This window comes from Spea bombifrons, chromosome 1 (assembly GCF_027358695.1).
Source record: "Spea bombifrons isolate aSpeBom1 chromosome 1, aSpeBom1.2.pri, whole genome shotgun sequence".
Lineage (NCBI taxonomy): Eukaryota > Metazoa > Chordata > Amphibia > Anura > Pelobatidae > Spea > Spea bombifrons.
Window position 1 is genome coordinate 129,279,731 of NC_071087.1, and position 13,094 is coordinate 129,292,824.

The following is a 13,094-nucleotide window of genomic DNA, read 5'->3' on the forward strand; positions in this document are numbered from 1 at the left end:
CATCCCTAAGCCAGTAAATGATACATATGCACTATTTGTTTGCTTACAATCATCATTAAAGCTGTTGGTTCTTTGTACAGAGTTTCTTAAACCACAAAAGCAGCTGCCCTTAGTATTAGGACACAGCGGGTGAAACATTGAAGCGATTTTTACTGTGTTTTAGGGCTCAGCAGACTATTGCATCACTTCTTTCTAATAGGGCACATAGTATTGCAGCCCATCTTGCTGTCTATGATGTAATAGAGGATCATAGCAGCAGTTCTTCATGATCTTGAAAGGGACATCAACACTTTATACTGTGTTTGGAGAGAGAGGAGCACAGAGAGGTTTCACTTTGTTTTATGAGTCTTCTGCCCGAGGATTTTGCCTCAGGACATTATCGTCTAACGGGAGCTGAGTAACGGTAGGTGCAGAGTCATTGCCCCGGGCCGTGAGACTTTCAGTAGCCCCTTTCCTGCGGTCACTGCCTTTCTATACTGCGGTTTCCCTTCTTCTTTTAATGCTTAACTGTTTTTCTGGGTGTTATTTCCATGGTTACTGGTCTTTCACATGCCAGTTATTTTGCTCCTGACTTTTTACTTCTGCAATTGATGTTTTATGTTACATAATTCAGGAGAAAATTAACCACATTCATGGTCATCAATCCTTCCTTGCTTTCCCTTGGAACCTCTTAAAGCTAAAGGGCTGATCTCTCCTTAGTACTTGGCGGTACTTAGTCTGGGTATTTTTCCCTGGTGGGATTTCCATTAAGGATCGCATCACTGAAGACTCCCAAGTCCTGTTACCTTTTGCAAGTACTCAGTGTAGTAATACACATTCTAACATTGCAGACATTCCAGCATTTGAGATCTGGACCCCATCTTCCTTGTCTCCGGGGCTTCTAGTGACTGCATCTTTTGCCAACATGCGCGGCTTCCAGGAATCTAGAAAAAAGAAAGAGCTGCGGCTGATGAAAAACCGGTAAGAAATATAAATGCTGAAGGGACAGTAAAAAATCTCATTTTTTTTCTATTTTCATTTTGTGACTCTTTATTTTAAAGCGATTCATCTGTCCAAATCCTACAAATGATAGAATGAACAGCAATGATGTAAACGCACTTATTGCCATTTGCCTTTAAATTCCTGTAGGAAAGCCGCCAGAGAGTATCGACGCCGCAAGAAGGATTATGTGAGAGGCCTGGAGCATCGCATGGCCACACTGGAAGCGGAGAATGATAAGCTGTTGGCGGAGTTGTCGCAGTACCTTATGGCATATCCTCCAGTCGTTTAGTGTCACGACGACCAGCACCTGAGACGATGGACCAGCTCTCACCATCCAGCTGTCAAGCTGTCAGTCTCACGTTCCTTTACACGATACACACCCTTCCCAACCTTACACTCCCTACACACAACATTACATTACGTGCTGGCGTTTATTGTTCGGAAAATAAATTGATTATATATATATATACGAGAAAAAAAGTGTCAGATGTATGAATATATGGGGTTTATATATTGTGTATAATTTTGATTGTTGCAGCTACTCAGTGACGGAGTACGGGTCTCTATCACAATATCAATACTGGGAAGGAATACTACTTCTGCCACCTTTTGAAGCAGGTGAATTAGTGTCTTAAAGGGAAAAGTCCTGTGGAAAATATATTTCCTTGCCATTCCTGGTGGCTCTAGGAGAGACATTGCCCTGTCTATCAATTATGACTCTGTCAACTTATTTATTCATTTTACTTAATGTATATATATATATGTATATATATATATATTTCCCCTGGGACCCTTGGGGGTTCTCTTATCTCTACACCAATTATCTGAGGTGCTTCAAGGATACTCCTAAAAAAGGCAGTTGCTAATTACACATCCATTACACATCAGCTGGTATTTTGAAATCATATCTCAATCACGGTCTTTACTTCAAAGAGATAAGTACATATTATATATATATATATATATATATATATATACACTCATATATATGTAGCCTTTTATACCCCCCCCCCTTCTTTGGTCCCTGTCCCCACATGTGCCCCTCCTAAATATTAAAGCTGGTGAGGCCACTCAAACCAACAACCTTGCTTGTTTTTTTTTGTATTGTTTTACCTTAAGGCAAAAATTCATATACATGTTAAAAATGGATATTCATATAAATGTCTTTCACTTAGTCTGACTTTGTCTAAGAAGTTCAGCTTCAATAGACTACTCAAAAGTAAGCAAAATTACTGGTCTCAATAAGTTGATTTTCAATAAATAATAATAATAATAAAGAAAAGTGACCCTTGGATAGCATTCAGTCATAAAACATTGATCTAATTGCATAATAGTTGAAATAGAAATATATATAAATAATAAGCGGTAAATACATAAAATGCTAAAGGTAGGTGTTATTAAATCATGATGTATATACAGTATTATATATATATATATATATATATAAAATTGTATTATATATTCCCAATGCCATTATTATTGTTGCTCTTTTTTTGATATACATAGGGTTTTCTACCAATGTCTGTGCTTCTGGATTTTAATTTAATTATTCACAATTTTTTTAGTCTAGGGCAGGATTCCTATGCATGGCTTTTTAATATAAAAAAACATTATCTCAGTTGAGAAAGTAGGTTGGTTTATTTGGATTAGTTCATATTCTGAGTTTTAGCACAACTAATCTCTTAGAATTATTTACCATCTGTCAGAGGGACCTCAAATTGAAGCCATACCCCTCCAGCCGGCCTCCGGCGTTTTAACAGCTGCTTGTAAACTACAAGTCTCGTAATCCCAGGATTTGTGGATCAATAGTTTAAAAGTACCCTTTTGCCCATTCTTAAGTTGTCAAAGTCGTGTAATTTTAGGGCATTCCCTTAAGAGATGTTTCTTGCCATTTGTTTTTTTATATATAACACTGCACAGGTATACAAGGGAACACTGATGGAGTACTGCGATGAAAAAAGCAGACACTGTTATTATAAATTGCTCCTATTTATCAAACCTTTATCAAAGATTAAGTAATCATTACAGAACAGTCACTTAAACAGCTACGATGCTTATGCCCTCAATCGTCTGCAGCAATGGAGGAGTTGTACGTTCCAGAAAAATAACATTTTGGCCTTATTTTGTAAGGAAGATCTGCTCAACGCAGTAAGACATGTTCTGCAAATTACGCGGACCAGCGAGTGATTGAGCAAGCTACGTAAAAAGGAACAGGAATGGTGAACTGTCCAATATTCAATATATCTCAATGCTCCTTGTTCTATAAATAAATAACCTTGAAATAAATCAATGTTTTTTTAGTTATTTCTTAGCAGAGCTTCTCAATGCAGGCAGTGGCATAACAAAGAATGCCACGGACCCCCTGCAAAACTTACGATGGGGGCCCCCAAGCTCGTCCTATGCACACACTGTAACATACTGTGTGTCCAGATATCCATGGACCCCGTAACACTGATAGGTCATGGAAATAAAGCGCTTAATTAAAATGAGAGCTGGAGAGGTCACAGTTGAAACACCAATCACTCATGTCTTATTTGATTTGCAATGAATGTCAATAACATCACAGCCATCGAAAGAAGCTCCACACAGACAATGTTAACAGTGAGCTGTGTATTTGACGTTTTATATATACTTTGGATTGGAAATATTTCTACTGAAAAACCAAAGGTGGAGGATATGTAAATAAATCTACTTTACTATTATGGGTTCTGAGATAAGATGTTGCCGATAAGGTTCATGAGGGTTCTTGCAAATATATTAAGCAGATACAATTTCACCATTTATTACACAATTCTTATTTTTATTGCTGAAAAATAATCAAATTTGACTTCTTACTTTTCATGTATTAACATGACTCCATAGTGTTAAGGTCTTTGCTTTGCTAAAGTTTAAGAATAATAAATAGAGAAAAACCATTTACCAGATGTCAGAGACACTGAAAGCAATTCCAGTAGACCTTGGTGTATTAATGGCTGCAAGGATTTATTATGTGGCCTTTCTGTTCAGCTTGTTCCAAGCAAAACTAGGCTTGCTGGTCACGTAACATGTGGACAACACTTCCCTATGACATGGATACTGATTATTTCATTATATTCTAAGGGAAACGTGTTACTCGTTGGAGAGTGGCCTGCTGATGTTTGGGTTTTGGTATCTCTTGTTTGCAGACCAAGTATTGAGCACAATAGATTTTCATTGAAAATCTTAGAACGTTTTACACTGCGCTAGCTTCAAAGCCAGTAACAAGTGTACAGTTGTCAAACAATTTACTGGACCTCTTTGACATGAGACATCAGGTTCTTACACGTGACACGCTTAACAACTTCACCTTCCCACATCAATATCAGATCTATGTTTTTTTCTATATTTCTATATTTGGCACCCCACCTTTCCCCCCGACACATATTTGTAAATACACACACTTATATTTGCACATGCTCACACACACTTATGCATACACATGCATGCTCACAAATGTATACATGCATGCGGACACACACACATACATACGTACTCAGGAGATGTTGCTCAACACATATTGGGTTGTACAAAAATAAAGTGAATAACGGCGCTTCTAATAGATATTTTGATATATAAAGTGAGTATAAATAGCTGCCAGCACTTGACACTTAACCCCTACGTGACAATAAAACAAGCAAAAGATAAAGTGCAGCGCTCAATATTGGGTTGTGACAGATACCAGGAGCAGTAAATTCATACCAGAAATAAAATGTGTAAAAAAAGCAACAAAATTACTACCACAAAATGTAACAAAGGCTGGTGGTAAAATGTGTCTATTGAAAGAGTTAAAATACCAGCATTCGACCAGCTTCAAAGATCTCCCAAAGAGGACATGGAGGCAGAATTTTCAACATGTCAAAATTCCAATTTGAAAAAGGCACACCTCCCAAATGTGGCCTATTACCCTGGACACAACCCAAGAAACTCATGCATGTGGGGTATCACTGTGCACAGATGTTGCTGAACTCATATTGAGATGTTGTTTGACAGTGGCGTATACCATGATTGGTAAATTCATACTCAGAATGTGTGCCCCTGTTCATAGTCACAATGCTCCTGAGACCATCATTACCTTACCTCCACCATACCGAGATTTTCAGGACGTCTTCTGTAAAAGAGATTGGCTGAGCAACTATCTCCTTCACAGCACATTGATTTCCCCATTGAATTATTAACTGGGTCACCTATAAGTTTCAGAAGAATCTTTCCCGTATCTGATACTGAATTGAATTGTCTAAGCGAATACTTGGACAAGAATTTAAAGAGGGGTTTATCTTTCCTTCCACTTCTCTGGCTGGGGAAAGCATATTTTTGGAAGAAAAGAAAAATGGTTATCTTCAGTCATGTATTGATTATCAAGAACTTAGCAAGATTACAGTAAAGAACAGGTATCCTCTACCATTAATTCCTGAGCTTCTCCCGTTCTGCTTCTATACTTACCAAACTTAATCTCTGTGGAGACTATAACCTACTCTGCATTTGGGAGGGAGAGTACATGAGTACATGAGCATTTTGCGTACATGATTATGCCTTTTGACCTTTGTAATGCTCCAGCAACCTTCCAGTACATCCCAGAGACTTTCTAGATGTCTTTATGTTAGTGTACCTTGGCGATATTCTCATTTTCTCACCATCCCTCGCAGAGCAATACATTTTTCTCATTTCATCCAACCTCTTTCCACACTTACCAAACAAGACACTTGTTTTATCTGGTCCTCACAGGCCCAAGAAGCTTTCACATTGTTAAAGTACAAATTCATGTCTGCCGTTATTCTGATTCTTCCTGACCCTTCTTCTCCCTATTTTGTGAAAGTTCGTGATTCCGATAGGCCCATATTTTCCCAAAGACGTGGTGGAAAAACAGTATCTCTGCCCTATTGCCTACTAGTCTAGAAAACGATTGAATTATGCTGAATTATGTGAGAGATAACGAACTTCTGGCATAAAGGTAGCATTGGTGGAATGGCATCCTTTGTTGAAAGGTGATGTGCATCCTGTCACAATTTATGTTGCTCATTGTAATCTTCAATACCTTAGGTCTGCTTATCATCTGCGTCCCCGCCAAGTGAAATGGGCTCTGTTTTTCTCCAGGAACGCGAAAGCTGACGGTCTATCTCGATTTAGACTCCAAGGGTTAATCTCCTCTGATGTAGTAGAAGAAACCTTTCTACCTGCGACCTATTTTGTAACTACTCAATCTTCGCTCATAGATTTTGTTAAAACAACAATCTCCTCTTTACCCCAGACTTCAGAAACCAGAAACTTGATTACTAGGAACGGCCTATTATATAAGGAGAATCTAATCTTTATACCCTTCTCAGCACGGGTGGAAGTCTTCCATTTCTGTCACAATTCTCGGATTTCCGGTCATGGAAGACACAAAAGTCAATTGTCAGGACCTTTTGGTGGCCTTCTCTTGTCAAGGATATTTGCCAATATGTCTTGTCTTGTTCAGTCTGTGCCAGATCAAAGGACTCACATATATGTCCTGCTACAACCACTACCTGTCCCAAATCTACCTTCGGAAGACCATAATGCGATCCTGGTAGTGGTAGACAGTTGGCACATTTCATCCCCACTAAAGGCATTCCTTATGTATCTGTTACTGTCGTTGTCGTTCCTGACTCACATTTTTCGGCTTTATAGTCAATTTACCTCCAACTTTTGGAAAGCCTTTTGTCAAGAACTGGGAGTTACACTTTGTTTATCCACTGCGTTTCATCTGCAAACCAATGGACCAATGGACCAATGGAACGATACATCAAACGTTACACTTCTTACCTACGGAATGACTGGTTCCAGCTTACCATGTGCCAAATTCTCGTACAACCAGCTAATTTTCCTTGCTATAATTTCTTTGCCAGTTATAGGTTTCACCTATTGTTCCGGCGTTCTGCAAAAGCCTGTGTATACGTTACATATCCTGCTGTTACAAGTTCCAGAAACCCGGAACTTCTCCTTCTGCTGGTTCCAGAATTCCCACGGTCTGCAGGCCTCCGGTTTTCCGTCACCAGTCTACCTGATGTTTGTCTGTTCCAGTTTCCGATTGAACGTGGTCTGCCAGCTCAGCTCCTGGTGGCCCTGCATCAGTCCACTACTAGTTTAGCACTGCTGTCACCTAGCTAGTGGGCAGTGCATGGTACGGCCTTTCTGCATTGGTTTCCAATTCTCCAGGACAAGGTAGGCCTGACCGTTATGTCCACATTGGTAAATAATGCTTTAAATTCCTGTCTTCAAAAGCCTAACTTGTCAGGACTTTCATTTATTTTATGTTTTTATACCTTTTAATTCAAGAGTAAAGCAGTATTTGTTCACCGTCCCTATAACTAAAAACTTACACATACGAACACACAAACTTGCTCTAACATCCATTCTCTCTAACACCATATACTTACACACAACATGGCCCTCAATTTTCTCCCTTGCGCCAATAAATCTAGGCTCCTCCTGACACTGTAACACCATACACCAACACAAACCAACTCCAACGCGAAACATTAACATGACACCAAACACACATTCTCACACCAAACACGCTAACCCCTTACACTTCCACATTCATTCACTTTTACACTGCACACTTATATATAGACACTTCTAAATTCAACTAACTTATAATTGGTGTGTGGGGGCATCTAATTGATTGAGACAGTGAAGGTTGAGCTAGGATGTGTGAAAAAGTTGCACATAAAATATTTTGTTTCAATGGCACATCACTAAGTAGTGGGGTTTTCACCCCTAGTAAATTTGAGAAATATTTTCTCAGACCTGAGAATAGCAATTATTTATTATTTTTCATTAATTTTGTGCCCTTAGTGCATATTCAAGATGTGACAACAGGATGCCAGATATAAGCAATTTGCTATAATTACAGCCTGCTCCCGGTACAGAAAATATTAATTAAGATCTATAATTACTATTCTGTGCGTGCTGTGTACATTCATTATTTCGTATAGAGATTCCTTCCTACTCCCTACTTCACATGTATTCATTCCTTTGCCATTTAACATACCCTTTATTTCTCCCAAATTCTTTTACCACAGACTTTTTCGTTTTGCTCCATCTCTTTGGCTTAGCTCTTCCATTAAATGGGTCTGCTATGGCCAAGTTGTTCTTTGAAAGGAGCTCATAGAAACCCCTTGCATTTGAATAGGCTTAAGGTCTCTGTACATGCTGCAGAGACAGGCATTTGGGTACCAAAGAGGCAGCCAACGGTCCCTTGATGACGTGCTTTTATGCTCATGTAAAGTGCGGCCTACAGTACACTGCAACACCTTATTTGCAGCTGAAGCATTTTCCCGTTGTGCCAGATGGCCAGCACACCACCCAACATTCCAAATGGCCCCAGTGTTCTGTCTGGTTTATGCCCCACACCTGTCCCACAAAGAGGCAATCATCCTCCCTTAATGACATGCCCAGAAGTGACATCACTGTGTGAATGCATGTAGGTATGTATGTGTTTACACATGTTTATGCATATGCAGTATATATATATATATATATATATATATATATATACACACAGTATATATGTATGTGTATATGTATGCAAGAGGGACGGAATAGAATTTAGAAACAGTGTGAAAAACAGTAAAAGGCAGGCAAAAAGGGAAGATGGAAAAAAGTGAAGAAACGATGTCAGCAAGCGATACTGCAAAAGGTTGCCAAAGACGGAGGAGAGAAACGTTGAGAAGAAAAAATGAGCACAAGAGACAGAAAAGAGAGAAAAAAGATAACAGAAAACAGAGAAAAGGATCTTGGTAAAGGAAGATAATCCCTATATAACTGCGCCAGGGCCCAAACTCCTTAATCTGGCCTTGCCTATACATGCCGGGTGTTTCTGTTACCTGGAGGGTAGTTGAATATTTTGGTAATTTATTTTTTGCATTTGCAAATACTGATCAACATTTTTGAGAAAAAGCCACAAAATAACAAGGGCCAATTGTGGCAGATTGGTGGCGAAATTAGCCAAAAATCTCCCCGTGAAATACCCCGTGCTGTTTACTCTACTTTCCAGAAGTATGGTACATACTTTATGGGTCATTTTATTAACTGTATACTGGCTGTGAAGACAATGCAAGACTTTGAAACAGCAATGTGTCCCTTCGAATATAAAAATATGGGATTCTGTGCACACTGTATAAACTATTTCCCAACTCAAGACACTTGTATTAATATTTTTGGGACTATTTTGGTCAATCCAACGACTTTGCAGCAATTATCAAAGCAGAATCATAATAACATTTTTTTTTTTTTTTATATTTTATTCATACTAAATGTTGTATGTGATGTATAATTGTGGTTATAACTGTGCGGTTTCAGTAAAAATGAAAATCACAACAAAACAAGCATATCGTGAAGACACGAAGAAAGCTCTAGGTTTTGAGGTACGTAATACCCTCAGCAAAGAAGGGGTTAAGCATATTCTATGCTTCACTGTTACTCTATGATACTCCTCACACTCCGTCTTGCACCTTACATCACCCCTCTGCCTACTTCATTTACAGAGCGCTCCATGAGGTGTAAGCGTTACGCCATACTAGCATCACTATGCGCCCCATTCTCTCGTCCACACGCGCCAAACGTCCGCATTCTGGCGCTGCTGCAACTTCTCCTTCTCGGAAGCGTCGCCGAGCAACCCACAACAAGTTTCAGCCTAGCCCCCTGTTGCCTTGGCGATCCTGACCGGGACTTCCGGCGTACCGCGGTTGCTAGGAGACGGAAGAAGTCCGAGGATCCCAGAAAACTGTAGCTTTAGTTTTTTTTTTATAGAACGTGAATATTCGGAGGACCGGTGCCGGTATGTACTATGATTTCGTGTACTATGTACCATGAGTTGATCACGTCTTGGGTCTTATTTGTAAATATGGTGCCTTTAGCATGACTCTCCATGGGAAACTGCGGCTGATCGCTCCATATTTAACACTTTGCCCCATTTGAAAGATCGGATTATAAAGAAGCTTTGAATTATTTTTAAAATAATGATTTCTTTTTTATTCTGATCCAGCAAATATACTGGGCAAGTGTAATGAGCTAACGTGCTTAGAAAATTCTATACAACTGTAACGCTAGGAAGGAAAACAGAGATTTTGTATTTACTCAGTTGGTAAAGAAATAAAAAATGCTTTTATTTAAGACTATGCTCAACCATGCTATTTTATGTTAATTACCAGTTGGATAATAGTATGGGGATCTAAACAATTTTTTTAATTGTTTTATATAACGCCATCATATTCTGTAGTGCTGTACAAAACTATCCAGAATATAAAGATTGGAAGACTAGATGGTTCTTGTGTGTCCTCAAATTCTTTGGAATAATTCCCAAATCGGGACAACTCAATCAGGACAGATACTTTTTTAATACTGCGTTTAAACATAATGTAAAGCTAGTGACGCCCTGTTCTTCCTAGATTGTATATAGATATCTGCTTCGTAACATACAGCCCTAAGAAAACGGACAATAAAGCATTGTTGGTGAAGAGGACCCTCTGGTGGACCCAAAATTAGACGTCAGAGCTTTATTGAGTGTATGGAACTCAATGCTTTGTTAGATTGATCACCTCTTATTCCATAAAATTTAACTTGGAATCTGGCAATACAAAACTCTAAAGTTGATATACATGTGTATAAAAGTTGCATTACGATAACGCTCTTCTACCATTTCAACAATCACGATCTGTGACGTATTTACCTTGGGCGCTGCCCTAGGCCTGACCCAGGTCCATGCCACCAGCTGTGATGCCATATCTATGAGCTGTGAGTCTTGGAAGGTGTGATGTGCCTTTTAATGCATCCTGTGCCTTCTGCGCACAGTTCTCCATAATGTAAATCGGCCAATAGGGGAGATCAGCCCCTTGAGCAGCTTTACACCGAGGGGCTTGATTGCCCAAGAGGGTGATCTGCCCCCTGGTTTTGCAACAGAGAGACTGCTGCCCTCATGGATCTACCACCATAGACAGGTTGAGGGGTGCAGCACTTGCTGTACACAATATCTGAACCCTTAATTCCTAAACCTGAAATAACCACCATACATGGCAAGCAAAAATTCATTTAAATTTAGCACTTTAAATTCATGAAAAAAGAAACAGCATGCTACTGCTACACTTTGTGTTGCCCTATTTGGCTAGATTCTCCCAACAGGTGATCTGTCCCGAGTTTTGCTGGAGATGGCTGATGCCCTCAAATCTTTCCACCTTGGGCCTGGTTGGCTTGAATATTAATTAAAACGGGTATAAACAGACATCAGCAAACATAGAAGTAGTCATGCTTCCGTACACTGAGTGTAATGAGCTTCAGATGTGGAAATGAAATAGACTAAGATCAGTTACACGTTTTCCATTATTAGACTTGCGGTGTTTTAGACATAGAATGAGTGCTTATGGCTATGATTATGTGATACATGCTCTAAATGTGAATATGCATTTGAACAATGAGCAGTTGTTTATTTTTATGGATCTGTGCCCTGTGAATCGAATTACTAAGTCGCGAGTATGATTGTAGCGTGTGGTCTTTATTTTCTGCAAACGTTTGGCTTTTAGGCATTGATTAAAGCGCCCTGCTTTGCTCTTCATTATGTAAGGAGATCCCGCAAGCCATTAGACGTTTGGTCAGTCTGCTTTCTATACCAAAAAGGGTAAAATAAAACACATTACATCTTATGTAACATGACATGAAAGATGTGCCATAATAACTGCAGTTAACCCTTAATGGTACACATTGCCTGGATTTGAGGAGACTACGTTCAATTGGGATCTGGTTCCTCAGGAAAACGTGAAAGGCTTTTCAGTGTAAGCATCCTTATCTTTTCTATGTTTATTTGGAACTAAGCTCTTCTCTGTAATGCATCTTGCCTCGTGTTTCTTACTGAAATGCTGTCTTTTTCGGAAACATATCTCATTTTTCCATACTGACAACCAACTGTACTTCAGCCCTGCAGCATGCAAGATAAACACACGGAAGGAAATGAATGACTTCATTGAGTATAAGTGTCCACCATAAAACATGGAGGAGCTTCATAGAGTTGACACTGTACATTTTAAGGAACTGCGGCCCTAAAAATATTTGTATCTGTCATGCACTCCAAAGCATTTTACTGCATGCTAATAGGAGCACACATAGTTACTGTGGTTAGAAAATTATACTTTTGTCTCATTTTCCTCCTCCCCGGCAGCCTCTAATAATATCAGGAACCATCAATAGATAGCTCTCGCATTGAAGTCAGTTGAAGAAACAACCAATCACATGTATTCTAGCAAAACATCAATGATCAGATATCATACATATAATTGGTGGCTTCTCCCATTGATTTGCCTGCATTAAAATGCACTAAAGTTTATGTAAAGTAAGAGAAGTTCTAATATTTTTTATATCCTACGCTTCTCTTAATGTATCGGTCATCTGTCACACTTCACAAGCTGTATCGAAAGAGTTAGACAGCTGTATTTTCCAGCCCGTACAGAAACAGATGATGCCGGAATACTGCATAGCGTTATTATCAAGAGCTGTCAAGAAACACAAAGTGATTCATTTGAGAACCTCTACTCTTTGATGGAACGCGGATTAATTGTCTCAAATTAAATTGTCATATTCTATAAAGGTGTGAATGGAATTAATTGGCCAAAGAGAAGTGTGTCTGATTTTGGTTGAAAGGTCATTTGAAGTGATTAGTGGACAATCATTAATACAGAGGGGAATTTAAACATGGATGGGAAGGCATATGCCTGGCTATCCTGAAGACCGATTAAGGTTTGAGTGTTTTCAGCAAGAAAAACAGACGCACTAAATGGGCTAAATGGTCCTGTGTTTACTAGCCACATGTTTGTAGTATAGAAAATGATGGAGCATTATGGACAGTGGGGTTTGAACTCCTTGTCTGCACTAGACATATTGAAGACCCATCCTCAATGAGCTTCTGCTGGAGGAAGAGCTTGGTTGACTTATGCACCATTGAGGGCCAGTTTAGCCCTTGTTGCTGAAGAACCTTGGCCATATTGGCCCTTTAAAATGAATCTTGAAGTGAGGGGATTTAAAAAAAAAAATTGTCTGACAATTCTCTGTTTAGTTGGCCATACTTTTTCATTATTTGACAAACTGCA

General features: G+C 39.1%; 1 long non-coding RNA gene across 1 annotated transcript; it reads left to right on the forward strand.

The window, feature by feature from the left end:
• Positions 1-874: 874 nt before the first annotated feature.
• Positions 875-1,461, forward strand: LOC128475082 (uncharacterized). Its single transcript, XR_008346433.1, has 2 exons — positions 875-960; positions 1,129-1,461. It is a non-coding gene; the product is annotated as an uncharacterized LOC128475082 (long non-coding RNA).
• Positions 1,462-13,094: the final 11,633 nt, after the last annotated feature.